A 26,375-nucleotide genomic window follows, 5' to 3' on the forward strand; every position below is an offset into this window, starting at 1 on the left:
GCGAGCATAGCAAGTGAGCTTAATTATTTTTTCTCTTCTGTCTTCACCGTTGATAACTGCATGTTGCCTTCATTTAATCATGACGTTGTGGAATCAGTGATTTGGTGGTTTCTACAGAAGGTATTTTTAAGTCTTTTGCAATTAGACACTAGAAAGTCGAGTGGCCCAGATGGAATTCCTAACGCTTTCTTACGAAGGTACGCTGAATGGTGTTCCAAGTTTCTTTACGTGATTTACTCTTGCAGTTTAAAAACTTGTGACGTGCCTCAAGATTGGAAAGTAGCCAAAGTTGTCCCTATATATAAAAGTGGAGAGAAAAAAAGTGTTTACAATTACAGACCAGTGTCATTGTTGAGTACATGTAGCAAGGTTCTCGAACACTTCATATTTAAGCACATTGTAACTTTTCTAGAATCTGAAACTTTCTTAGTAGATTATCAACATGGGTTCCGAAGAGGCTTTTCGACAGTGACACAGCTGCTTCATACGGTCCACAATTTTGGTTCAGTGATTGATAACAATCGTCAAGTTGACACTGTCTTCTTAGATTTTGCGAAGGCGTTCGAGAGGGTTTCGCATCACAAGTTACTGCACAAATTGAAGCAAGTGTTAAGCAATGATCGCCTACTGAGGTGGATAGACTCGTACCTTACAAATCGTAAACAGTTTGTGTGCGTAGGCAATGCTGAATCAATAAAGTCACCTGTTCTTTCTGGAGTGTCCCAGGGCTCGGTACTCGGACCATTGCTCTTTTTGGTTTTGATCAATGACCTGCGAGTTGATAAGGCCTCGGTACAGTGCAGTTTTTTTGCTGATGATTGTGTATTGTTTTCAAATATATCTTGTGTATCTAACCAAAAATGCTTAGAGGAGAGTATTCAAATGATTTCATTATGGTGTCAAAAATGGCAAATGAATTTGAATGTCAAGAAATGTGTGCAGATGTCAATTACACTGAAAAAGGTGCCTATCTTTTTTTCTTATTCTATTCATTCAAATGCCTTAGAAGTTGTTAATAAATACAAGTATCTAGGTGTTACTATCGCGTCCAACTTAAGCTGGACTAGTCATATTGAGCAGACTGTCGCAAAAGCGTCAAGTAAATTGTGGTCACTACGTAGGAAAATGTGTCACTGTACTCCTGCGAGAAAGCTGACGGCCTATAAATCGCTGATTCGTCCTTTGCTGGAATATGCCGACGTTGTATGGGACCCGCACTCGCAATCGCTTATTGACCAATTGGAAGGCCTTCAAAAAAAATTGCTTAGGTTTATTTACAACTCATACGGCAAAGATTCACACGTGTCACCATTGTATACCGCCTTCGGAGTGTCTATATTATCATGTCGAAGGAAAGTAAAGCGTTTGACATTTTTGCATAACATAATTCATAATAACGCTGGTTTAAATTTTGATGATTATTTGCAGTATAACGCGAGTCGCGCTACAAGGCAGAAGCACGAGAATTTGCTCCTTGAGTTCCGCTGCAGGAAAGATGTTTTTAAAAACTCATTTTTTCCCCGTTCTGTTAGTGAGTGGAATGAGTTGCCACCAAGTGTGACAGCGATTGCTTCTACCGCTTTATTTGCGAGTGCAGTTGAGGAATTGTTTTTTGTCACCAATGACTAAGCTACTTGTTTATTGTTGTTTGATCATTCGACTCATTGATGGTTTCTGATGTTTGTCTATCATGCCTTGGCCCTCAAAAGTTGGCCGGCAGTATTCTCAAATAAATAAATAAAATCTCTGCTGAAAAAAAAAAGATTGGGTTGTGTGCGTGTTTATACAGCCTAGAACTTGGTCTGCCTCACAGGGGCGACGAGTCTCCCAGCTGTAGATGAGAAATTTAGCCAGTGCGGTACAGCCGCTAGCCTGGGATCTTTAACGTGCACCACACAGTAGTGATACACGACTGCACGCTGGTACGATGCTCATCCAGATCGAAACGGGCAGGGGTGGGGAATCTTTGTTGATAACAGCAGTTCTCTGCCAACGATGCTACAAGATAAGACAACCATGGCTGAGCAGGCTGCAGCACATTTCCCCAGGGAAGCGTTAACAACGCTTTCAGAGAACCTCAACGAGGACAAGGCACTACTACCGACTCCAGATATAGCTGCTCTAGCTATGGTCGGTGGCTACCTGGCAAGAGCTATAGGGGAGAGGACCTCCTGCGAAGATTGTTTGAGCCTCCTGACGAAGCCGAGCTCTTCAGCGCCGTCAGATGCACTGATTGAACATCAAGACAGGGGCGGGCTCCTCTACCTATCTGGAGAGCTGCTACACGTTCTGTACAGCTTGAGAAGGTACATTGAGGTTGTACTGGCCAAAAAAAGAAACCTGAAGCACCCACTCAAAGAGGCCGTGGACAATGCTGCTAAAGTACTTCAAGAGCGCAATCTTCTCGTGTGCACAGTGCCGGGGCACCATGAAAAGCTCCCGGATGTGCTGCTCACAAAGTTCTTCCGTCCCATTTTTACAAATTTCGCCATATGAAAGTGATGGAGAAACATGACTTCATGAGGATCTTTGAAGTGAAGCCACTTTCGCGAAAAGGACTAAAATTGTGATTACTGGTCGTGAACAGTGTCAACGATTGGACTAAAGCTCGTCTGGATGAAAGTAGATTCATGGAACTCTCAAACGGCACCCTCTTATTCATTTCAGCAGGTCGCGAATGAATTCAAATGCAATAAACAAGTTCATTTGCCATGGCCTAATGGTATGGTTTTCTGTTCAATGTACATTCTCTCTTGCATACTTATTTTTTAGTATCACACTTTTGTTTACTTTAGCTCGGTGCGATTATATAGCACAACGAAGAGCCCGTCAGTGCCATCTGCAGCACGGGCAGCACGGGTGCCAGTCCCTGCCTGATGATGATGATGATGATGGTTTGCGGCTGTTCCCTTTTGAATCGGGCGGTCCCGTAGGGTGTGGAACCTAGCCAGTGGGAATTCGCTTATCCCCGTTGGTGAACTAGCATCCACCAGTTCTCTAATCTTCGCTTCGTGGCTTCCACCTGCTCACGCCACCCTCCGTTGGTTCTCGGTGTAGCGTCGGTGTTGTTGTTGCCGTTAGTCCCACCCGCAGAGTCTGCCACTGAGCTGGAAGCAGACCCAAAGCCGAGTGCCTCTGCCAGTGCGAGCTCCCGGGTTGCCTGTCCACACTCCGCCGGTTGAACTGGTTGCAGACCGGTGCACGACAGCACAATGTGTTCAATTGTCTCATCCGCCTGACTACACACACGGCATGCTGCAGATTCCACCGTCTGGTCGAAGCGACGGCGATACATCTGCGTTCTCAGCCCTCCTGCGCGTGACTCAAAGAGGAGCCGGCTGCCCAGGCTGTTGTCGTATAGTCTAGTCTCTGCCGAAATGTTGTGCTTATATCGACTGTACATATATAGCGTCGACTTGGACTTCGCCGTTTCTGCCCACCGAGCTGCCTCCTCCTCTCTCACCCTGTTTCGAATCTCCATTTCCCACTTCCTGTCTGATGTAATAGTTACAGGGGTTGAAAAGAAGCCGTACTTCTTCTCTAACTGATACAGCCGCTTCCTCCAGCCAGTCTGCATTCCCGTGAGATATGTGTAGACGAAGAGTCTCTTGGCCCACCGGCCGCGGTCCATGAGACGGAGACGACTGTCGTAGGTTATCTTGCTGGTCGCCTCCCTGGCCTCAAACGACGACCACCCAAGATCTCCCTGGACCGCTTCGGTGGCCACCATTCCGTGACAGCCCAGAGCCTGCCTCCCGACCTCTCGTTGACGACGTTCCATTACTTCCCGCACTGTGCCAGGGACACAAAGAACCGCGTTGGCGAAGGTTAGTCCAGGCACCACAACCGCCTTCCAGAGTTCGCGAGTCACCAGAAAACGATTGCAACTCCAAAGATTACGTTTTCGGAGTACATTCGTACCTCGCACGGCTGCCTGTCGGAGGTGAGTGTAATGATCGGACAAGTACTCCGGCTTGTTGGCCAGTACAACTCCCAGGTATTTGTACGACTCCTGTACCTGTGCTTGCTCGCCGTTCAGCACCAGACTGTTTAATTTAGCCTCATCGGACCCGGCTAATTGAAGGACTGCCGACTTTTTGGCGTTGAAACGAAGGCCCAACGTAGCCGCCTCCGTCTCACATATACATATTAGACGCTGCAGGTCCTCCACCGTCTCCGCCGTCAATACAATATCGTCCGCATAGGTGAGGCCCGGCAGCATCCACCTCACCTCTGCGCCTCCTTCCATGTGTGTTAGGGAAAAACCCACCTCCGACTGGATCAGGCGTTCCTCCAACCCTGACACATACAGAATATAAAGAAGCGGGGAGAGTGGGCACCCCTGTCGGAGACCTGCCTGTTCTAGGAAGGCAGCGCCGCCTGGTGGCAACTGCGGGAACTGGGCGCAACGGTCGGCTCCCTTTGATCTCGGCACCAACGCACAGGCACAGAAAGTATATAAGAGGCTATGGACATACTGTCATTCAACATGCGGACATTGCAAAGCGCGTGTCTCATGGATTTTCTTTTACACTTCGGTTTTTGTAGTGTTGAAGTGCTCGGTTATATGCATACGTATTCATCTTCAGTGTTACGCACTTATTTACAAAGATAATCTTTTTTTTTTACAATGCAACTTGCGTTTTTTTTTTTTTTTTTTTTTTGCATCGTATGTAGAAATGCGAATGATGTCTTCGATCCTTTTTTTTATATGTTTGACGCTTAGATGTTCTTTCAGTCCAGCAAGAGTCTTAAGGCGGGAGGTGTAAGGATCCACGAGGGCTCTGCGGGTAGGCCGCTAGCACCAGGGAGATTTGGCTGGGGGGAAAGCGTTAGCGTAAACACTTCCCGTGGGACCTCGAGAGGCAGGAGTACTTTACGACGCGAGGTTCCGAACGCGCGCGTTTTCTGCCGAGAGAGTCTAAACGTACGTTCCAGGCCGGGAAAATAAACTTATACCACCACCACCACCGGAACGCAGTGGCTGTGGCCGGCGTTGTTTACACGGCGTGGCGTTGTTTACACGGCGCGTTTACATCTTCGTCTCCGGCAAGACCTGCCCAGCTTCCCACAACGAAGTCCGTAATCCCATCCGCATCTGGAAACCTGGACGGCGCAAGGTGACCGAGCGAAAGAACCTGCACTCTCAGTGTCAATGCTTTTGGGGGTACCGAGGACAGCGAAAGGCACGAGCGCAGATTGGTCGAACTAGAGCTCCAAAGCCAGTATGACAGTGTGAGGCATTGTATCAAGGCTATCAAAGTGCCGGTCATATGCAAGGACATCAGTCAGGTACCAATGGACAACGACTTCGTGCAAAAGGTCATAAAGAAAAAGAGGTATCTAGCAGATGTGCTCGCGTTCCCGGGCGTTCAGAAAGAGTCGGCAATCAGCTTTCTGGTCGGAGCAAACCAGCTTGGAAAGCCATTAGTCTGCTGGGACGAAAACAACACATGTCTATCCGCCATCAAAACAAAAATGGAATGGACCTTTCATGGGATGGACCTTTCATGGGATGGACCTTTCAAGGTCCTGTGACCTCAAAGTCCCCTAAATGTGATTGAACGACTAGCAACGTATGCTTGCTCAGAATCTGCACAATGGGAGACGGACTTTAGTTCGACCCTAAAAGAATTCTAGAAATTGTAGGGCCTTGGTATTAAAGATTCCATGAACAACACGGCCCACAACGAATCCATCTTGCAAACGTTTCAGGAGACCATCACCATGAAAGATGGAAGGTGCGAAGTTGCACTCCCATGGAAATCATAGAACCTAAAACAACTTGGCAACAACAGAAACGAGGCAGTAACAAAACTGCGGGTACTCTGCCGGCGCCTGTTGCGAGGAGAGGAGCTTTTATACAGCTACGACCCTGCTGTGCGACAGTATCTGAAGGATGGACATGGAGAGATGGTGACAGATGAACACCATGGAAGCGAAACCAAGTACAGTGAAAGCTCATTGATTCGAACATCAATAATTCGAATTTATGGATAATTCGAACTGTATGATTTGGTCCGGCCAAGCTCCATAGAAGTCTATGTATAGAAAAAGCCTGTTCATTCGAACGCGCGTAGGTTCCGCCACAGATAATTCGAACTACGCGCCACCGCGCCGGCGGCTTGGCGCCTGGCACACGGCCAGAGAAACGCTCCCACTGCCTACATACGAGGCTGCGTCGCCTCCGAAATAGAGAGAACGGCGAGAGAAGGCAAAATCGGGAAAAATCTAATTGGCGCAGAGGCAGCCAGAAGGCAGCAGCGGCTGCCTCCTCTCCATTCTACATACGCGACCTCCGAGACTCCTTGCCTGCGCCGATCTCGGAGGCTTTGCAAATCTTGTCGTGTAGCTGCTGTAGTTGAGCGGCAGATTGCACCTCAAGCACCAAAACACAGCGAATTAAGTATGTTGCAGCTGCGCTTGCAATCAAGAATCGAAAAATTAGGTCCTTCGCCACCTTCGCCAATGTATTTTCGGCGTCTTTGTCTCGGCAGCCTCCGTCGGGTGTGTACGTCTGTTTTCAGCTTTTGTGGTGGTGTTAAGCCTCGGCTAACATTCATTTCGGTGGACATTTGTGGTGTGGTGCAGTCGGACCCAGAGCTGCGACTTGAAGATGGTGTGTGCCCGTGGCAAATATTGTGCTAAAACACTGCAAGAGAAGAGTGACATCCTGCGGGAAGTGGACGCCGGACTCTTGTCTAAACAAGAAATTACGAAGAAGCATGCAATACCGAAAAGCATGCTATCCACTTCTATAAAGAATAAGAGGGCTATAGAAGACGCCTTGGCAGCAGAACTTGCCAACGAAAGGAAGAGGATGCGGCCCCGGGATGTATCCCGACCTCAAGAAAGTGCTTCTGTTTTGGATTAAGGACATGCGTGTACAGGATATTCCACTGAGCGGCCCTGTCATACTGGCGAAGGCAGCGGACTTCGCCCAGCAGCTGGGTTACGATGACTTTGCTGCTTCAGATGGGCGGCTGCACCGTTTCCACGAGCGTTATGATTTTGTTTTCTGTGCTGTGTCGGGAGAAGCAAAGGCCGTAAACATTGAAACGTGCGAAGCTTGGCGCTCCGAGGTGCCGCAAGAGGTGCTGCAAGAACACGCACGGGACGTCGCCAATTCCACGAACGCCACTCCCTTCAATTACGAACTCATCGACCACGCATGGACGTCAGGCCATTAATTGGACTTTGACAAGGCATCAACCTTGGCGAGGGAGAAGAGGAGGTAGGGACCAAGAAAGCTGCTGGAATCTTGGTTCATCCAGAACGACAAATGCGGAAGTGACTCATCGCTGGTTAACAAGAACCGTGGCCCCCTGCCGGATGTGTACACAAACCTCATGCCTAAATAGTAGGCATGTGCGAATATTCGATTTTTCCGAATATTCGAACGAATAGTACATTATTCGGTATTCGCTTTGATCCGAATCCCGATATTCGTAAAAGTTCGAAGTATTCGGCACTAACGAATAGCGGAAGGAAGGCCGATTGTATCTGGTAGTTTCGGTTTCGGTTGTTACTCACGAAAGCCGCATCGGCATCAAGAAATAAAAAATATCCAATCCAATCCAAGACATGCTAAACCGATCAGAAAATCGTGCGTCGCAGCCGTCGCAGCTCCACAAAGGATTCCGAAGTGTGCTCGCTCTAGGTGCTGCGTGTTCGTTCGTATGGCTGACGGGTTATCGACGGCAGCCGGGAACAATGAAAGTGAAGCCGGTGCGTATCGAAATCCGATATGGAACTACTTCTTGAAAGTGCCGCCGGGAAATGAAGCTGGGTGCCTCAAATGCAAGGCAGTGCTGAAAACTCCAACGGGTACGACAACGACCCTCGCAACGCACCTGAAAAGGCACCCTGATTCGTACAAGACTTTCGAATGTGAGCGTCAAGCACGCGGGAGTGCCGTCAAACACAAGAACGGGAGTAAACCGAATCATCAGCAACCGTCGGTAGCCGACAGTTTCAAGCCCAAACTGAAACCGACTGCACCCAAAGCGAAACAAATGACGGCGATAATAGCGAACTTCATTGCTAGCAGAATGCATCCGTACAGCATCGTAGAAGAAAGTGGTTTCATTGAAATGATGAAGCTTGCCATGCCCGACTACACCGTGCCATCGCGGACGACCTTCTCGCGGGTTGTCATCCCAAATCTGTACGAGTCCAAAAAGAAAACTAAGAAAGAGTCTGCGAGACATTTTCAGTAGCGGAGCAGAATGTTACTCCATCACGACGGATGGCTGGACCTCGCGCGCAAACAATAGCTACGTCTCCGTCCACGTGATGGACGAAGAATTTGGACAGCACGTGCACGCTTTGGCTTGTACGGACATGACGGACTCCCACACGGCCGAAAACCATTGTGTACCTCAAAAGTGCTATCGAGGGCTGGGAACTACCAGCGCCAGGCACCATGCCGATTTATGCAGTCACGGACAACGCTAGGAATTTCACCTCAGCATTTGCACGGTCACCGTGGTCTGGCGTGCAGTGCTTCGGACACACACTCCAGCTGTGCATCAGCAACGCCAAAAAAGAAGTGGCGGGTTTCTCGCAGTTATGTGCGAAAGCTAGAACCATTGTGGCTCGATATAAAAGGAGTGCAAAGGCCCGCGGGCGCCTTATGGAAATCCAAAAGAACATGAACCTTGAGCCACTTGAAGTTGTGCAAGATGTTCCAACACGTTGAAATAGTGAACCCGCCATGATGAAGAGGCTTGTGAAGCTTCGCGTGCCCGTCTGTGGAGCTGTCGGAATGTGACACAGTGGAACCTCTCAGTGCAAGTGAGTGGAGGCTTATGGCTGCAGTAGTGCAGGTCTTGCAGCCTCTTGAGCAAGCCACAGCTGAGCTGTCTGGAGACAGCTATCCGACCCTCTCCCAAGTGATCCCCTTATTAGAGTGCACCAAGGTTGTTCTCAGTCGACACTCTACCGATGAAGCAGGATCAGTTGCCTCAAGCCTCATACAAAGCATCAAGACACGATTTCCAGATGAGAAGATATGTCGCCTTCTAGCCTTGTCAATGTTGGTGGACCCCAGGTACAAGGACGGGTGCTACACTGGAGAGGCAGAAAAAAAATGGGCACGCACACTCCTGACGAAGGCCGTTGAGGAGAGCGCATCAGTGGACGAGCCTAGTGATGCAGCCGCCGAAACCAGCGGAGGCATAGGAGACTCGTTAGGAGACACCCTGTGGGATGTCTTCACCAGTCTTAGTTCTGACACGCACCAAAAGCCAGGCCACGAATTCACTACCGAGGCTATTGAGTACCTGAAGACACCCCTCCTTGCGCGCACAGAAGACCCCTTGGCATGGTGGAGGTGCAGGGGAAGACATCTGTACCCATCCCTGGTCCGTGTTGCCCGTAGGTATCTCTCGATACCAGAAACCCAGACTAGGAGTGAAAGGCTTTTCTCAAGCGCAGGAAGCATCGTGAGCTGCAGGAGGGAGCTTCTCCTCCCTGATTATGTGCAGCAGCTCGTGTTCCTTCATGAAAATCACTGACTTTTCTTGTACTAAGTTTTGATTTGTGCATGAGCTTAAGTTTTGATTTGTGGCTGCGTTGCAGTGAAAATAAATGGTCGGTAAAGTGACCACTGCATAACTTTTGCTAATAATTTTTCCTACAACTATTCGAATTATTCGCTTCGAAAATATTCGAAGCAAATTACTATTCGCTTCGAACTAAAACAACACTATTCGCACATGCCTACTAAATAGTCAATCTTTTCGTTGGACTCTCATTAGCTCTTTGCGTTACTGAAGATGCCTCCCGCACGGGGGGCAAAACGTTTGATTGAATTGTTATTTTTGTTGTGTCAAGCCGTTTTGTTATTACAGTTATCATGTCTTCACCCGGCTTCTGGAGCATTTTTGCATCTCTATGGAAGTAAAACGGGACCGGCGTTTTTGAACGTAACAGCCGGGAAAACGTATCAACCGAGAATGTATCAATGAGGTTCTAGTGTATGTTGTTCAACCTTACGCTTCATGGCCAACACTGAGATCTAGAAATTACTAATAACCCCTGTATCAGACAACCGTGAACACAAGCGAGTTACCGTTCCAAATAAATAAAAAATTGAGTAAGGCCACTCGAAAGAGTGACATAGGGTGCAAGGTCAAGATGCCCCTGCATTGTACCTTATTTGAAGATGTATAATACAGGAAATATGTCACAGGTCAAAGGCATGCAGACATCCATGTACTTTTTGCCCATAAAATAGCTTGTCTTTTAGAAATAAATATTGTTCGCACAGCGTGCTACAGTGTTACTCATACCAAAATTTGTGTTCGGCATGAAGAAAAAAACGAGGGACTCAAAAGGGTCATGAAAAAACAGAACGAAAGGCTCAATGCTTTGCTTATTTTCTGAGGGCAGTATCCAAGTTTAACAGGTGTTGCCATCTGTTATGTTTTTAAACATTACACACTTTCCAAAAATAATGGTTACTTATCAAACACTACATCAGCCAAAGCCACCTTGTACACTTGCTTTGGTGACGCCCCAGCAGGTATCGTAGAAAGGCCCTCCCTGCCCATGTTGCACCTAGGATAAGAGAGAGAGGGTCTTAAATCAAAAGGTTGCACTAGTTTCCAATATTCCTACAGCCTGACAAACATTGTTCAAATTAGTATGCTCTTTAAAGCATGCTGAAGGGACATAAGCGAGTTAGAATGAGTTATTTAAAAAGGTTGAAAGATATAATTGAAGCTGAAATCATTTTAACCATAATGTTGTGCAGAAGGTTTGCAGTCAATGATCACCGTGATTGAACATGTAAGAAGGATAGTGAAGTAACATTATTTTTCTTAGGCCAAATGGCCTACAGTGCAATCCATTTATAATGATACCGCATATTGCTTTGTGCGCAGCTGGCCAGGTAGGCAGAGTGGCCGTGGCCCAACGGTTATCGTGCTTGCTTCCCACGCGAACAGCCACGGTTCAATTCCTGGGGGTGACACGTCTTCTATTTATTCTTGCAATTTAATGTTCCGGTACATTCGAGAACTCTGCTGCTTGTTCGAGGTACGAATGTTCTAGTCGCCAAACTTCTAGGTCGATTATTCCGGAAGGCAACGCGTGTCCATAAGGGGCTCCACGTGGCGATCCGAAGTCAGTTTTGCCTCAGCGTTCGATCCTGCTGCTTCGACGCCCAAGACGCTCTGCTGTTATCATTTTTCCTTTTGATTTCTGGGCATAAGTTCGCCCCATTAAACGTTTCAGTTTCCCCAGTTATTCTCTTCACTCGTGAACGATGTACTGCTTATAACGATCAGTTTCTAGAGTTTATAGACTAGAAACAATCAGTTTCTAATCCACATAAATTGATAATCGGTTATAACAATTGAATTTTTGGGTTTTCTCTTTATCGTGATAAGTGGATTGCACTATATTGCAATTCAAGTAATGACACTTATGTAGTGTATGCACATTGCACACAGTTTTAAGTATCCTATAATCAAGGCAAGAGTTCCTCCACCATTCACAACGCCGAACATCAAAATTGGCAATAATGAAGATTTCGGAATGCCTATCAAAGAGTCAAATGGGCAGGAGCACCCATGGCTACTCCGGCTTAGTTTTCTCTCATTGTGAAATAAGTGGTACACATTTATCGAACAAACACCGTGCATCGAGTTTCAGGAACAAAAGCACTCGGCACAAGCACTTGAAATAATGCAAATGTGCCAAGTAGCTGTATCAGTGATGGAAGTGGCAAATGACCTTTGGTAGCAGGTTTTGTAGCAGGCAAAATATTAGTTTGAAGCAGCCACTGACGCTTTTGAAGCAGATGCCAACATCTTTTGACACGTCACATAAACATTCAATGGTGATTGCACTGCTAAATGAAAGTCATTCTTTATAATGAGTGAGGATGCCTCTTTGATATTGAAGCATATTACGTATTACATTATGTAACAAAAATAAATAGGATGCAGAACAAACACAGAGTCTCCTTTTAAGAAATAGGGTCTAGGTCAGAGTAGTCCCATATACAATGGGTATTAAAATATAATTGAAAAAAGAACTGTAGGACAACACTTCAGTTGAGGTAAAGGCTCTCACACCCTCACCCTTTTGCACTCATAGCGTATTTAACCTGTTCATATAATTTCTGTAATATGATGGCAAAAACCAGCATATCGGATAAAACGTCCATTAATAAAAATATGGTTCAACCAACTTTTACTAACCCACAAAACTCAAAATTCTAATATCATAAACTGGAAAAAACAACCACACACCGATATTATGAAAACCAACACTTATGTCTTCAAATTGACACCGTGATTTAGCGGCGTTGGAACCAGAGCTGAATCAAAGTTTGCTGCCAATCGACTGCTGTACCGCCACAACCTGGCTACCCGCATTTTTTTTTTTTTTTTCTTTTTAGTTAGAGGTTATTTTTTAATTAAGACCAAAGAAAGCAGATTTGTAACAGTACTGAGTATAATTTCCGAGCAATTGCACTAACCCAGGAGCTCCCCCATGTCAGCCGCTGCTCCTAGCATTCTGATGTAAATGACACTCGACGCACGCATGCTGATGTGAGGCGGTGAAGGTTGATCAGAGCGGCGCAAGTGCCACGGCACACTATACACTTTTTTCACAAAGGTGCAGCCATCTTGAATGTCATCACTCCTGGTATCCATTAAAACATTGTTATGAATTCCCCCCGCTGCTGGAAAGTGTTCACAAAAAATGCGTGATTGCCCAAAATTCTTCTTTTGCCTCACCTATATTTTAAATGCATGATTGTCCCAAATTCTTGTTTTGCCTCGCCTATACTCCAGGTTGAAATGTTTTCTTATTTTTTCGTCCCACATTACAGATATGGAATCTACGTGACTGAGAACCGAAGGAAACGAAAAACGTCTATAGTCACAGCACAAAAGCATACGACAGACGTGATAATCAAGTGACCAGATCAGGAGTGGAAGACCCTGGTTCTGTCTTGTCACATTAGTCGCCATCTCGCCATTTTGCCAACTTTTCTCACGACTTTTGGCTCCCGACATTACCGATGTTGTCTAGCAATTCACACAATGACATGTGATTGTCATTTGCTAGCACGATTGACGAGCAAAACCTTTCCGTTTGTGTCCACAGTATCCTTCGTTTCAGATTAAGGCAAAGCGCAGCCAACGCAGTATATATTCAAGCCCAAGCTTCAACTTGCAATCAGCCAACTGAGACATTTGCAGATAAATCTGATGTAAACTAATAAATTATTTTGAAGGCAACAGATAAACCTGTTGCAAATAATTAAATGATTACGAAGGCAATAAATTTTCCTGTTAGCATTAAATGGGCGATGGCATCATGGTGGGCGACGCCCAGTTGGTCTAGAAAGTGTTGCTCACCGTGCCATTGCAGACCAGTCTGTCCTTGGAAGGCCTCGAGAAAGAGAGGCTCATCACAGTGGAAAGATTCGCTGCAAAAGCTGCCCCTTTTCCACGTTTTGCAGCAGTTTGTCGTCTCAGGTCGACAGCTTAAAGTCATCACGTCCTGAAACCAACACCGTTAAATTTGACTTTCTGACATTACGCTTGCCAAAGAATACCGCGCATACGCCCATTCCACATTAAGCGCCCATTCCCAAATTTGTAAGATCTGAGAAAATACGCAGAGTACATTTATATGTAAAATTGATGACCGGACAAGCGCCCATCCCCCATTTTTTGGCGATTATCTCCAAAGTTTGAGTGGGTGCTTGCCCGGTATTTTACGGTATTTCTATTGGTGAAGGCAGAGTTAATTAATCCTACTAAAGATGTAGTTGTCAACTTTGGGTTAATCACAAAAGGCCAACCCTAAGGCAGCGGCGTAGCAACCGGGGAGGGCCGGGGGGCCCTGGGCCCCGGGGTACTAAGCGTCCCAGTCACGTAGGCAGGTGCAACCTCTAACAGCGCCCAGCAACCCCCCCCCACCTCGAGATGCAAACAAGGCTCGCGCATCTATCTGACAGATCACTTATCCTGATCTTATCAAAGATCGACGAATCAGCAAGAACAACTTCTAGATCAGCCCACCCCCTGGTTTGAGGTGGGTTAAACCTTGATTTGATTTGGAAGCGTTCGTGCGGTGCCCATTGACTTGTGAAAGCAGCAAACTTTGACAAGCTGGTCTTTTCATTTTTTTTTATTTGATTTTTGTTACTTTACTGGTTCTCAGTAAAAACTGAACCTGAGAAAAAATTTCTGTAGGGAAACAGTTGTCATTTTTCGGCGAACACCGCAGGCACGGAACGATGCTTGTAAACAACAGTCCATGCCCCAAAAGTGGCGTGACCACTGAACACGAGCAGGAACCCACTCTTTCTAAACGCAAAGCGTCCAGAAAAAGAAACTCCCGAAAAACGTTTCTAAGTGTGCGTGCTTTTCTTTACTAAACTGTTAATTTTACTGAGCAACATGTTAGCAATGTGTGGCTTGGAACTGCACAAACATTCAGTTGGCGGTCATGAAAGTACTCGTGGAGCCTCATGTTTCGTGCAAACGTGTCCAAATCTTGGTACAATTGAAACTCGTTGTAGTGGCCAGTTGTGGGGCAGAAGGTTAATCCTTTGGAAAGGATGTTGGTCTCTTCCCGCGTTAACACTGCGTCCGATAAATTTACTATGTTGCATTTGTCCGCTGTTTTTTCGCAGTGTGTACACAAAGTAAGCGAGTGTATTATCAAGAATGTCCGGCGAGGTGGCCGGGAGAATTCTGAGCCCCGTTCAACCACGTAATTTTCTCCCTCGGGGCCAGAGGTGTCACGAGGCCACACTTAGGGCGCAGACGCTTGTGTGGACGAGTCGGGTGCTTGTTCAGCCAGGGGTCGAATGGAGGAAAATATCGAAGGGCAAGGAGGGGGAAGTGGAAATGGTGTGGTGACAAGGGGCGGATCTCGTGGTAATGGCAGCTCTACACCGTGTACATCTGTCAGCAGGCTCCCACGGATCTGCCTGCACGTACACGGTTTCCTCCGTGCGAGCGTAGAAGTTTTCTTCTAATAAACATTGTTAAATATTTCCTCTAGCTGGCATATTTTAATCAAACATCTGTGGCCTGCTGTCATCTTAAAAAGTTAAACAGTGCTTCAAACTATTCAGTGGAAATTTTAAGCAGTGAAGAGACTGCAACATTGGAACTAGGATGCAAAAGAACAGACTTCAGTATCTGGTATGTGGGTGGCGAGTCATTGCCAGCTGGTCTGGCAGTGGAACGGTACCTAAAGTGTGGCTGTGGCAAAGGCACGTCATGTTCCGACATCGCTCCAAGCGCACAGTTCTTGCAGCTTTTGTTTTTCCACACTTGCTTTCAGTACAGCAAACTAGAGACAGCCTATCTTCGTCATTGAATATCATTTAGCCAAACTGTTTGCTCTAAAACCTAACTGTTATGGACTATCTTGACAACAGGCAATATATCCTTCAGTGGAATGTGTCATTTAAGACATATACGACAATGCGTCTTATCTGTATATTTTTTGGCAACCTCCGAAGGAACTCTTCTTGATGCTGATTAGTCTTTTTTTAACTATTATGACAGCTCAATGCAAATTATGCATCATAAATGCAAATCAACCTCCCAAAACTAGAGTTCCAAAACAAAAAACAAAAAGAAGTCAGGAAAACGTAAAGAAAAAAAGAAAACACGTCCCTTTGCGAGTTCTCAAGTCACGTTGCTTTGCGAGTCTCAAGTCAGTGGTTGTGCAATTTTTTTTCCCGCAACCACACAGTATGAAGTACCTTCGTGGCAAATGCGTAAATAAGGTGCATCTTATACAAAGGTGCGTCTTATATACTAATTTTTACTTAGACACTTGCGAAAAGGGGGGGGGGGGGGGGGTGCGTCTTATACAATGATGCGTCGCATACACCGGAAAATACAGAACCCTAAAAGCGAATTTGTTAATATTAGACAGTTAGTTTGCCAGCTCTCAATCTAAATTCATTCCTCGAAGTCCGCTGTGGTCGACAATGCGAGACTGAATGAATTTTTTCCTTATTACAAATGCCCCGCCCCTTTTTTCTAATATTTTTTCAGTCATAGGTGAAACACCCAGTTTACATATCTAGAAGCATATGCGGCAAGGTTCGTCCACTCCTTATGCAAAGGGTACAGTGGCATCACGGTATCCAGTTCTGATTAGAGGATATACTAGAGTACTGAAACACGGCTGCGGCTGCTAGCCGTAGCAATAACTGCCTTGTCGTTTCTACAGCTGGTGGAAAGCCACCCTTTTTGCTATTTTTATGCACGGAGGTTCGTCCTTTGAGGAAGGGGAGAAGATATAGATGCTTTGAAGGGTACATTGTTTCTGTTGTCCAACTACCAGACGTTGCACAAGAAACAAAGTACTCAAGGGCCAAGAAATGATTTGCTACCCACTGAAGGAAATGCTGTCTGCCGGGTAGATGCTTTGTTGCGCACGTGATCAGTCTCACTCATAACTTCACACCTCCTCTCTCATGCGCGGAGAGGTGCATTTGGGTCGACTTTCTCACCGCATCGGATGCGTGGTTATGTAAATCGATATCTTTATGTAAATAATCATTCCTCTGCACTGGGCACACCACAGCCATCTTGGACAGGTCCAACAATTTCTAGAGAATTCTATGCGGTATATGCTAGGAAAATAAATGCACCCAGAATGAGAGCAAAGACTTACACCGTGTTTTTGTGTTGCTCTCGTTAGTCTGGCAGGAAGCTGCGATGACGTTTCTAGTTGTTTGCGTGGAGTGATCCGCCGTTCAATGCGGAGTTTTCAAACGTTTGACGACCCTCTCTATGACGCCAGGTGAGTCGAGTACATCCTAGAATGACACGATGAGCAAACAAATGGTTAAAGGGGTATGAAAAATAATTTTTACGGCTCCCTTCATTGCTCAGGTACATACTACGTCGCATCAGCATCTGAGCAACATCAGTCTCTCGTTTGTAAATGCAAGGAAAGTAATTTTAAAACAAATAAACGAATTTCTCACTTGCACCTGGTAATAGGTGACCGGCGTTTGGCAGCAGCCTCAAAGCACTCTGGGTAATATTCACTTCCGGTTCGTAGCTATCAGCCGACGCAGCCCCATGACGGCTACGGAAGCGTGTGCGGGTGTTGAAACCCGATCAATCCGGGCCACCTTCCTCTCCTCCTGGGTGACTTACACACTCTGAACGTCTCAAGTTACTTCTACGGATATGTTAAGTACTAATCGGTACGCAGAAGCATCGAGAACGGCCACGAAAGCGCAGAGCGAGTGCGGCCGGCGGCAAGCTGCACTCACACCGCGCTTTCCGGATCTTCGCATGAAAACTCAGGTTGGACGTTTCGTTTTCCTTTTGAGCCTGCGTTTTTCATTTGGGCTCTGTTTATTTTTGATGGTTACGTTAGATCACATCACCGACCGAAATAGGCGCGAATGTAAGCCGTAAGACACGGCCAGCTGAAATGCCCGGTCGGAGGTATGGCATACTTTTCTCATTTTGTTAGAACACCTAAGCCTGGGTAAGAAAATCTTCAGGCAATCAAAAGTTTAAGACAGGGAAAGTCGGTTAGACGGTGTTTCAAACTCAGCTAGTATGTTTTCTCGCGCGATTAAAACGCCACTTCCGTGGGGAAGTTAGTTTTGACGACATCTGACTACGTGACAATCCTTGCTTTTAAACACTCACGCGTTTTTGGTACTTCAACTAAGTTGTCCCCCGTGAACTACAATAACCCTCTGCCCCCCCCCCCCTTCCCCCTTCCCGCACGTTTTTTTTTTATGATGTCGAGTAAGGAAACATACAAAAACGAGCACCGATTTTGATATGAGCTACGCAGGGTCGTGCTACTGCTTTATTATCCGTCAATATGAAGGTGCTGCCCATTTGCTTTTGTTTCTTTATATTACAAAAAGCTGACCTGCCCTTTTGTTTATTTATATTATAGCAAGCCACCCATCCACGCCGCTTCCCGGGAACAGTCTGCGGCGGCTCATCACAGAAAATGTTAATCCGAGCTGTCGATGTAACGACTAAACGGCCTGGCAATGGCACTGTATGTTGACGAAACGTCATGCCATGAACTGATTGCCTGCGAGATCGCATCCCGCGTTCTCGCAGATGCCTTGTACGACAAGCAGTGCTCACCCCTTCGTGGAATAATCGAGACGCTTTTGGTGGGTGCCAAAAAAACTGTTCGAGATCGTTATTTCCCGCTGGCCCTACCCGAAGAGAAAACACGTTGTACTGGCCTGTAACAATATTGGCCGCGCATAAACGGTCACCAACGTTTGTCTGTCACAGGCCATCTCGCTCTTTCACTCGCTTAACAGCGACGGCCCATCGTTGCTTCCATGCTTTGTTACACGGAAACTGGAACATCTTATGCCCTCTCTGGCTTGCGTTAGAACAACGTACCGCGGAGCTGTAAGCCATTTTCACCGCGAATACAGCACTGCCACCACGCCTAGAAGGGCTCTTGATGCAGCTGGACGAACCGCGACCGGCACCGGACGAACCGGAAGCGTGAAGTCACGTGGTGCCTCGCTTCGGATGACGAAACTTCCGGCTCAAAGGCCGGTCACCTATTGGGGGTCAAAGCTTTATTGAGGGAACGTGACGTGTTGCACCTCTTGCAGTGGCGCCACTCTCAGCAGTACACTGTACTCATACAGATACCCTAGCCGTGAGTGCAATGACGCAATTGCACTGCCTCGTGCGGCGCGCAATTATTTTGGTATCATTGAATTGTTTCTGCGTTTCTTCGTCACGTTTACGTGCAGGATGCCGCACTATTGCGCGGCAGAGGGCTGCGGTAACAGCGTGCTGAACTGAGACAGGCCGACCCACGGGTTTCCGAACTGAGAAATTACAAAGCGTGTAGATCCGTCTCGTGCACCCGTCATCTCTTTAGCACCGGTGAAAACCTATCGCCTGTACAGTAACCATTATCGCAACGAGGACTATGAAAGGCAACCCACTTTCCACAGGAGTCTGGGTCTTCCTACCAAGAATATTCGGTGGCTAAAAGGGGTTGTGACGACCATTTTTTCCAAGAAAAGCAGAAGAGCGCAGCGAACAGCACGAAAAACGAAGCAAACTTGTTAGTGAGCACGCTGTTAATAAAACATCTAACAGTGCATATCGCCAAGTTGGCCAATCATTATTAAATAAAAGGCATTCCTTGTCGCCCCTGACCCCCTTCAGATTTTGTTGGTCGGGCCTGTCGGATGTTTCGTATGGTTCTAGCCCGAAGCGCCTGTCCGTCACCATGTGCGAGAGTGACTACTCATCCTCGCTGACATGTTACAAGTACTCATGGTAGTCGAGATCCTCGTCCTCTCGAGTTCATAGATAGGGGCGGAATGCACCGTGGACTACGAGGGCCGAAAAGAATATGACAGAACGGTGGTCGTGCTGCTGTGCAGCCCTCTGCCACTCCGAAATGTGAGATAGCAACACGCAAATGCCACCGCGTGGTGGCGCTTATCACACCAGCCTTTGGCTGTATTGAAGAGCCTGACGTCACGATTGTGACGGAGTTCCCATGAGGCATCACACGCCTCAATGGCCGATTTCGAAGCGCTCGCTAGAATCGGACGCATGAAACGAAAAATATAGCCCTTCGCTCAAAATACGAACGTGCAATTGTCATTTACGGATATCATGGGTCATAAATCACCCATTTCGGAAAAGTTTCCTTATATTTTGATTTTCGTTTTTGTGCCCCTTAGTGGCAATAAAATGAGTTCAGAACTTTCATTAAGTGCTATTCAGGATGAATATTTGATGTGTGTAAGCTAAAGAAATGCTCATTTGTCTTTTCCTTTATGCCCTAGCAGTCAAAAGCAGTTTGGAGCAAAATTAGCAACATTCCCACCTTTAACTCGCAGCAAGAGCAACCACGTGATCTGGTGCCAATACTCTGCACCAATGTGCTCCCATTCGAACACTGTTAGCCTGGCTATTCCCGTCATCGCAGTGACTGGAAATTAGCCCCAACCTCTATGTCCACCTAGGCACTGACTGGAACTGAATTCATATAAGGGTGCTTATGTCCAATGCATTATGAACCATTCAATAATTGTCACCCTGGGGTGATCTCCACAACAAAAGGGTGTTCCAAAAAGTAATCTACAAAGCTTTTTTTACCGCAAAAACAAACTATACATCACCGAACACTATCTGATATATGAACCGTTATCTTATTAAAAAGTTATAACCGATTTTCTGGAATTTTCAATCGGAAAATGGTGGTCGATTGATCTCTTATAATACATGCAGCTGAATGACGGCAGTTACAGAAAGCCATTGAAATTTTCAGAAAATCACCTATAACCTTTGACCGAGATAACAATAGACTACTTCCATAAAGCCCTGCATGCAACACGGCGCGCGTTGCACTCTGGGAACTAGTTGGCCAGGGAGGAGGGTGGCATGGTTTCGGTTTCGATCGACACGTCGACAAGAGATTGTTTTCTGGTCCCGAGAGCGTCATTTGTGGTCTCTAAACTAACGTAAATGGTCATACCTCGAAGATTTAGCACAATCCCGAGACGTGTAGCTTGTCTTAACACATGCTTGTTGTATTTTTGTACTTGAGCCTTCCTGTTAGCGTTCCAATAGAGGTATGTGGACGAGCCAGTGCTGAGAGTCTCGACGCTGCGAAGCTCGGGTGCTCGGGGATCTTGCTTTTGTACGAATCAACAAGCTGCAGCAACCAATAAGTATGCATACATCGAGCTCGCGCCTTTACATTAGTGTTGTTGATCAGGAAGTTTGTTTGCTTCGCGCGTCCATAGACGAAATATTACTTTTTGCAATTACTGCCTGAGTATGCGAGGTAAAACTCGGAGGTGCCATTGAAAAGCTCAATTTTAACACACTTCTTATCTCTTATCTGTACTGACCCGCAGCACTGCACGAAGTGAAGTCCCCACCTGCTTGCATTCCACTAATATTCAACATCGCGTATGCGCATAAAGTTATCCTGCAATCATATAGGCAAATTCGCGCATACAGACCGTTTTAAGAATGCAAAAGTCGAGCACTTGTGTGAAGAATGTCGCACCGTTCGCCGGAAGTGCGTCAGACGGGCATGAAACCCTGTGCGCACTGCATTGGGGTTCGTGCCCGTCCGGCGCACGGTACGACATTCTTCACACAAGTGCTCGAACGAATTCAAAGCGCATTTGACGGTTGCTAATGGCCATAATATTTGTTATGTGTTTGCTTTCTTCCTGCCTGAGTATGCCGAGATAATTTCAGACACAACGTTCCCGGCACAGATCTCGGGCGTCAGTAAAAACTCGTCCAAAAAAGCTTAGCGAGGAGTAGGGGACGCTTGTTAGGGCCCTCCGTCGTAGCTAGCCGATCTCAGCGTTTGCGAAAAGTTAATTTTCTATCAGCACAAAATTTGAGTGGGAGATATATGATGACACGAGGAAGACATCATAGTAACTTTTGTGCAGTAGTGAGGTCGAATTTATTAAAGTTCATGCGTAAACGCTGGCCTCAACTTTGATACCCTGTGAGGATGCGGCTTGCTATTCGCCCAATGAAGTAACAAGAAGCGGACGTTTGGCAAACAAAATGCCTGTAAGGCTCCGGACGAACAAATTTCAGTTGTAGTTCACTGGTACTAGACGGGATTACTGACATTGAGCTCAAAGATACACTCGTGGGGTGAGGTGACTAAGCTACGACTTACTACGTTCGCATACGCACGCACAATATCCGGTGTTTCGGGAACCAAGGAAAGTGCCCCGGTCTTCGTTTTGTATCGCTTGAGAATGAGTGTATTGTACGTTCGTGAAAAGTCAGATAATCGAAAACGCAAGCAGCGCGTTCGGTCGCGGCGTAATAGCATGAGATGAAGCTGCTCAGTCGAAACCGAAACTGAGTGGCCAACTAGTTCCCAGAGTGCACTGCGTGGTATTTCGCCGCGATGGGGCGCGTCGGTTTTGGAAGAAGTCCATTGGTACTTAAACCTTAGCATCTGGTTCGGAATGCTAGTGCTACATTTGGGCGGAAAATTGGCGTTCGGCAATTCATAGCTTAGTTTTGCAGTGAAAACTACACTGTAAATTTGGGGGGGGGGGGGCGGGGGGCCAGCTCTATGTCAACAATGTGATCCTTATGACACTGTCAGCAAACTTTGTGAAGGTAAGACTGAAAGAAACAATACAAAACTGTCCTTAAAATTATGCAACAAGGAAGCTCAGTTATGTTACATACAACCATACTTGTGCCATGCTTGTGCCAATCTGCCTGTTTAGAGTATGGAACATTCCGGCCAATTCTGCTTCATGCCCTTCACACAAACTTACCAAAGGCCTTCGCACCCTCGACGGTACGTTGAACAAGAGATTTTGAATAGGTACGGCGTTTGGATTCAGTCGAATTCTCTTTGTATCCATGCCGAGGCTTCGCCGGACTTCGGGATTTGCCTCATAGTCCTCGAGAAGAAAGTGATGGGAGCAGATGTGCACAATGTGTAGGCCAAAGTCATCCAGGCCATCTAAGTTGAGGGCTCAAAGCCACAAGGCTCTTCGGAGTGGCTGACTGGGCAACGTGTAAAATCCAATGTTGCCTCCCCATCACGCCACAATGTCTCACGATGGACATCTTCAGCATGGCAGGCGCTGAAACGGGAGCACAACGCACATCAACGTCATGAAGCAGACTGCAAGCTAGACCTGCACGACAACCAGGAAAAGGGGAGGAGAGCACTACTGAGCGATGTCAACCAGTTCTTCGAACGACGTTTCACCGACATGCGACATTTCATTGAAACGTTTCTCTTGTTCGCTTTATCAAAGCACCTTGTGACGTTTCGTCTAACACAATCCACGCTGAATTCGCAAAAAACTTTCTGCACCTTGCCTGGTTTATGGGGGGAGCGAAAGAAAGGGGAGCCCAAGGCGTGGGTAAACACGCCATGGTGATTCACGTGCTAGCCTTTAGCGGCTCCTAGGTTGAATTATATACTCAGCAAAAAACAAAACGTATACCCTAGTAGCACACTTAGTTCTGTGAATGTCCTTAGGATGTCCCGAACGTTCTGAGGATGTCCTGTGGACGTTCATAAGACGTCCCCAGAACGTTAGGACATCCAAGGACACTCGCAGAACGAAGTGCGCTACGGTATGTTATGTCAACAAAATGTTGAAGCATGTATCCACGAAACTCCAGTGTAGACGAAATCTGAGTCTATGAAACGTGTGTCCACAAAAGGTTGTCCGCGAAACGTGTTTCGACGAAACGATGTGGACCACTATCGAGCAGCCAAAAGAGCCGAACTTCCTCGGCTTGCGCAACTACAGGGTGCGGCCGTAAAAACTTTCACATTTGGCACGCCTAGCAAAACTCTAATTTCAAACGTACATACCTGAAATTGGGCACACGACCCTCGTTTATTCCAAAGTCTTTTGCCTATTTTTTTTCAGATCTCAACTCGGGAGTAGCGAATTATTAGAAAGATAACAAAAATGGCAGATGTGCATTTCCTATGGCCTATACCCGCTCGTTCGCCGTCTACAATCTGGTTCGCGAAGGCGCTCCCAGGTGGTGCACTGAACACAAAAACGCGAAAAACGACGCACGAAAGGCTGGCGTCGGGCAAGATAATCGCGATGAAAAGTGATTTTAACGAATTATATGAATGATTGCTGGAATCACCTGTTTCAAGTCAAGTTTTGACAGATCGTCATGCAAGCGAGAAGACACCATGATGTGACAACTGCCTGGAATAGCAAGTGGTGCTGCTACCGTTGCAGACAAGTTTTTTTTTAGTTATCATTTCATTCTGATTTTTACAGAACCACTGTAACTCGTAAAGCAATATTTTTTTTTCATACAGCTTGGGTATAAATAACACACAATTCGCAACACATGTTTGTAAAAAAAAAAGAAGAAATCATATTAATTGGAGCAATATTTACGGCGCTAGTCATTTCGGCCGGTCGGGGATAAAATGGCTGGTATTTGAGAGAAATAGTCGTCTTCTTGCCGGTTTCCCATTGGTACCTCTATCAGCAGCCTCTACTTTGCTCTCCGCGTGCCGCAAGCAGCACGAGAGACGAAAGTAACAGGGAAACTAATAGTTTAAATTCCGTCAGAAAGTGGAAGTTGTGCGTTCATTCAATTGTTTATTCTTGAAAAATACACCTTCTGATACGCCTCTTCTGTCACGACGATTTGAAATTATGTTGATGCTGCAGCGGCCCTTTAGACGACTAGGGTTCGGCCGATTCGATATGCCCTCCCTTCACAGATACGCAAAGCCGAAGTCGAGCTTCGTACGCCAGGAAATCCCTTTCGCGCAGCATCCCATCGTCGATCTCGAGGAACGCGCCCTGAATTCTTTCTTTCGGCTCTTCTGTGCTGGGGATCCTCCTCTTGTAGACAAGTCCTTTTATAAATACTCATACAAAAATGTTGCACATATTTAAGTCGGGGGATCGCGGAGACCAGTCCATATTGTCTGATCCCCGATCCATCCACCGCCGAGGGAATGTATTATTGAGCCATGCCCTCACACTCCTTGCGTAACGGAGAGCCACCCCATTACATGTCCATCAAGGTGAAAGTTTGCTTCGTCACCAAATAAAAGAAATCGCAGGTGCCCCGGGTTGCTATTATTTCGCAACAACTCCGCCTTGCAAAATTCTAAACGTCGGGCATTGTCGCCGTCGTGCAGGGCTTGGACAACTCGCACCCTGTACGGGCGCAAATTGTTTTTCCGCAGAATCCGTCGTACATTTTTTACCGAAATTTCAAACAACTAGGCTGCTTGTCTTGTTGACAATTGCGGGTCACTCTCCAAGACAGCAAGAAACACTTCAATGAGCTCTTCATTTTTCAGCAGGCTCTCACATACACTGACTGGAATTTTCTTTCTAAAGTCTCCCGCTCGCAAAACGATTCGCCCAAGTCAAAATTGTCGGGCATGAAGGCGAGTGTTTACGAAATGCAGTGCAAAATTTTCATTGTACTGTGGCCACCGAGTTCCGCTCCACGTACCACTTCAGTGCCTTGGCACACTCATTGGCCGAGTATTACGGCATTGCAGGGCGGTGCGAGAAATGTTTTGATAATAACTGCAGCAGATAGTGCAACAAAAACAATGAATAGCAGCAATCAAGATGCCTCAGCAGCGGCACTCTTGATTCCAAAGTTGAGCTTTCACCAGAGACGGACCCGTCAACAGATAAGCAGACGACAAAGGAAGACACTCGTTCGTCGGCTTTAGAATATATGTTTAATAAACGAGGTTGTCCATCAGTTTCTAAATTTCAATTAAAAGAGCATAATCGTTCACATATTTTGTTAAAATTACTTTTTACCGCGATTATCTCACCCGACGCCAGCCTTTCGTGCGGCGTTCACCGCGTTTTTGCGTTCAGTGCGCCACCTGGGAGTGGCGTCGCGAACCAGATTGCAGACGGCGAACGGGCGGGTATAGGCCATAGGAAATGCACGTCTGCCATTTTTATTCTCTTTCTAATAATTCGCTGCTCCCGAGTTGAGATCAGAAAAAAATTGGCAAAAAACTTTAGAATAAACGACGGTCGTGTGCCCAATTTCAGGTATGTGCGTTTGAAATTCGATTTTTGCTAGGCGTGCCAAATGTGAAAGATTTTACGGCCGCACCCTGTATAATCACCAACAGCATGAGAATGGCAGGGATTAGTTTCAGTAGTCCCGCCTCCAGCTCGAGCTTTCTTGCTTCAATGATGCTTCGGCGTCTCTTAAGCCTTGAGCAGCCAAAGCACGGCAAAGGTATGGCGCCCAGAATGCGTCTACGACAGGTGCGTTTAGAGTCTTATCCCGCCCGTACATCGAAAGTGTTCCCAAAGTGGTAACAAACGACGTCACAAAAGCCAGAGTGTCATGGACCGTGTTCCAAAATTTTATCGTCTTGCACCAGGGTAAGGGTTTTGTACACTGGCATTCTAAACCCTACCCGCAACCAGCGTTTTTCTATCTGTGCTGTCACGTGACACGACCTGCCGGAATAACTCGGAATCACTTGGGCAAGATTTAGAACACAGCCACGCCGTTAGATGTCCCGATCCTGGCGAAAAGCACGAGCAAAGGTGAGTGTCGCCGTCGCAACAGCGTCCCAACTTCTGGCTCCCAGAGCTTCCGTGGACTGTCAAGCTCAAAAAAAACCTTCAGTGTAACAGGCCATGTACAAAACCGACACTGCAACACCACCAGGATCGTGGCCAGCGACAAGGTGACATTCTAGCGACGTCATCGGGCGAAAATTGAGGGGCCACTTCTTGGGATGCGGTAGACATACCAGTCGGAGACACGTTCCAGGCACCACGGCAAAAAGGCAACGAGCACGTGTTGCAGCCAGGACGTCCGAAAAAAGACGCC

At 46.7% G+C, this 26,375-nt stretch overlaps 1 long non-coding RNA gene across 1 annotated transcript; it reads right to left on the bottom strand.

The window, feature by feature from the left end:
• Positions 1-16,690: 16,690 nt before the first annotated feature.
• LOC115332265 lies at positions 16,691-26,375 on the bottom strand. Its single transcript, XR_005715707.3, has 3 exons — positions 26,296-26,375; positions 22,316-22,630; positions 16,691-16,822 (listed from the first exon to the last, which is right to left on the bottom strand). It is a non-coding gene; the product is annotated as an uncharacterized LOC115332265 (long non-coding RNA).

The sequence above is a fragment of the Ixodes scapularis genome, unplaced genomic scaffold, assembly GCF_016920785.2.
Source record: "Ixodes scapularis isolate PalLabHiFi unplaced genomic scaffold, ASM1692078v2 PGA_scaffold3__209_contigs__length_174095766, whole genome shotgun sequence".
Taxonomy (NCBI): domain Eukaryota; kingdom Metazoa; phylum Arthropoda; class Arachnida; order Ixodida; family Ixodidae; genus Ixodes; species Ixodes scapularis.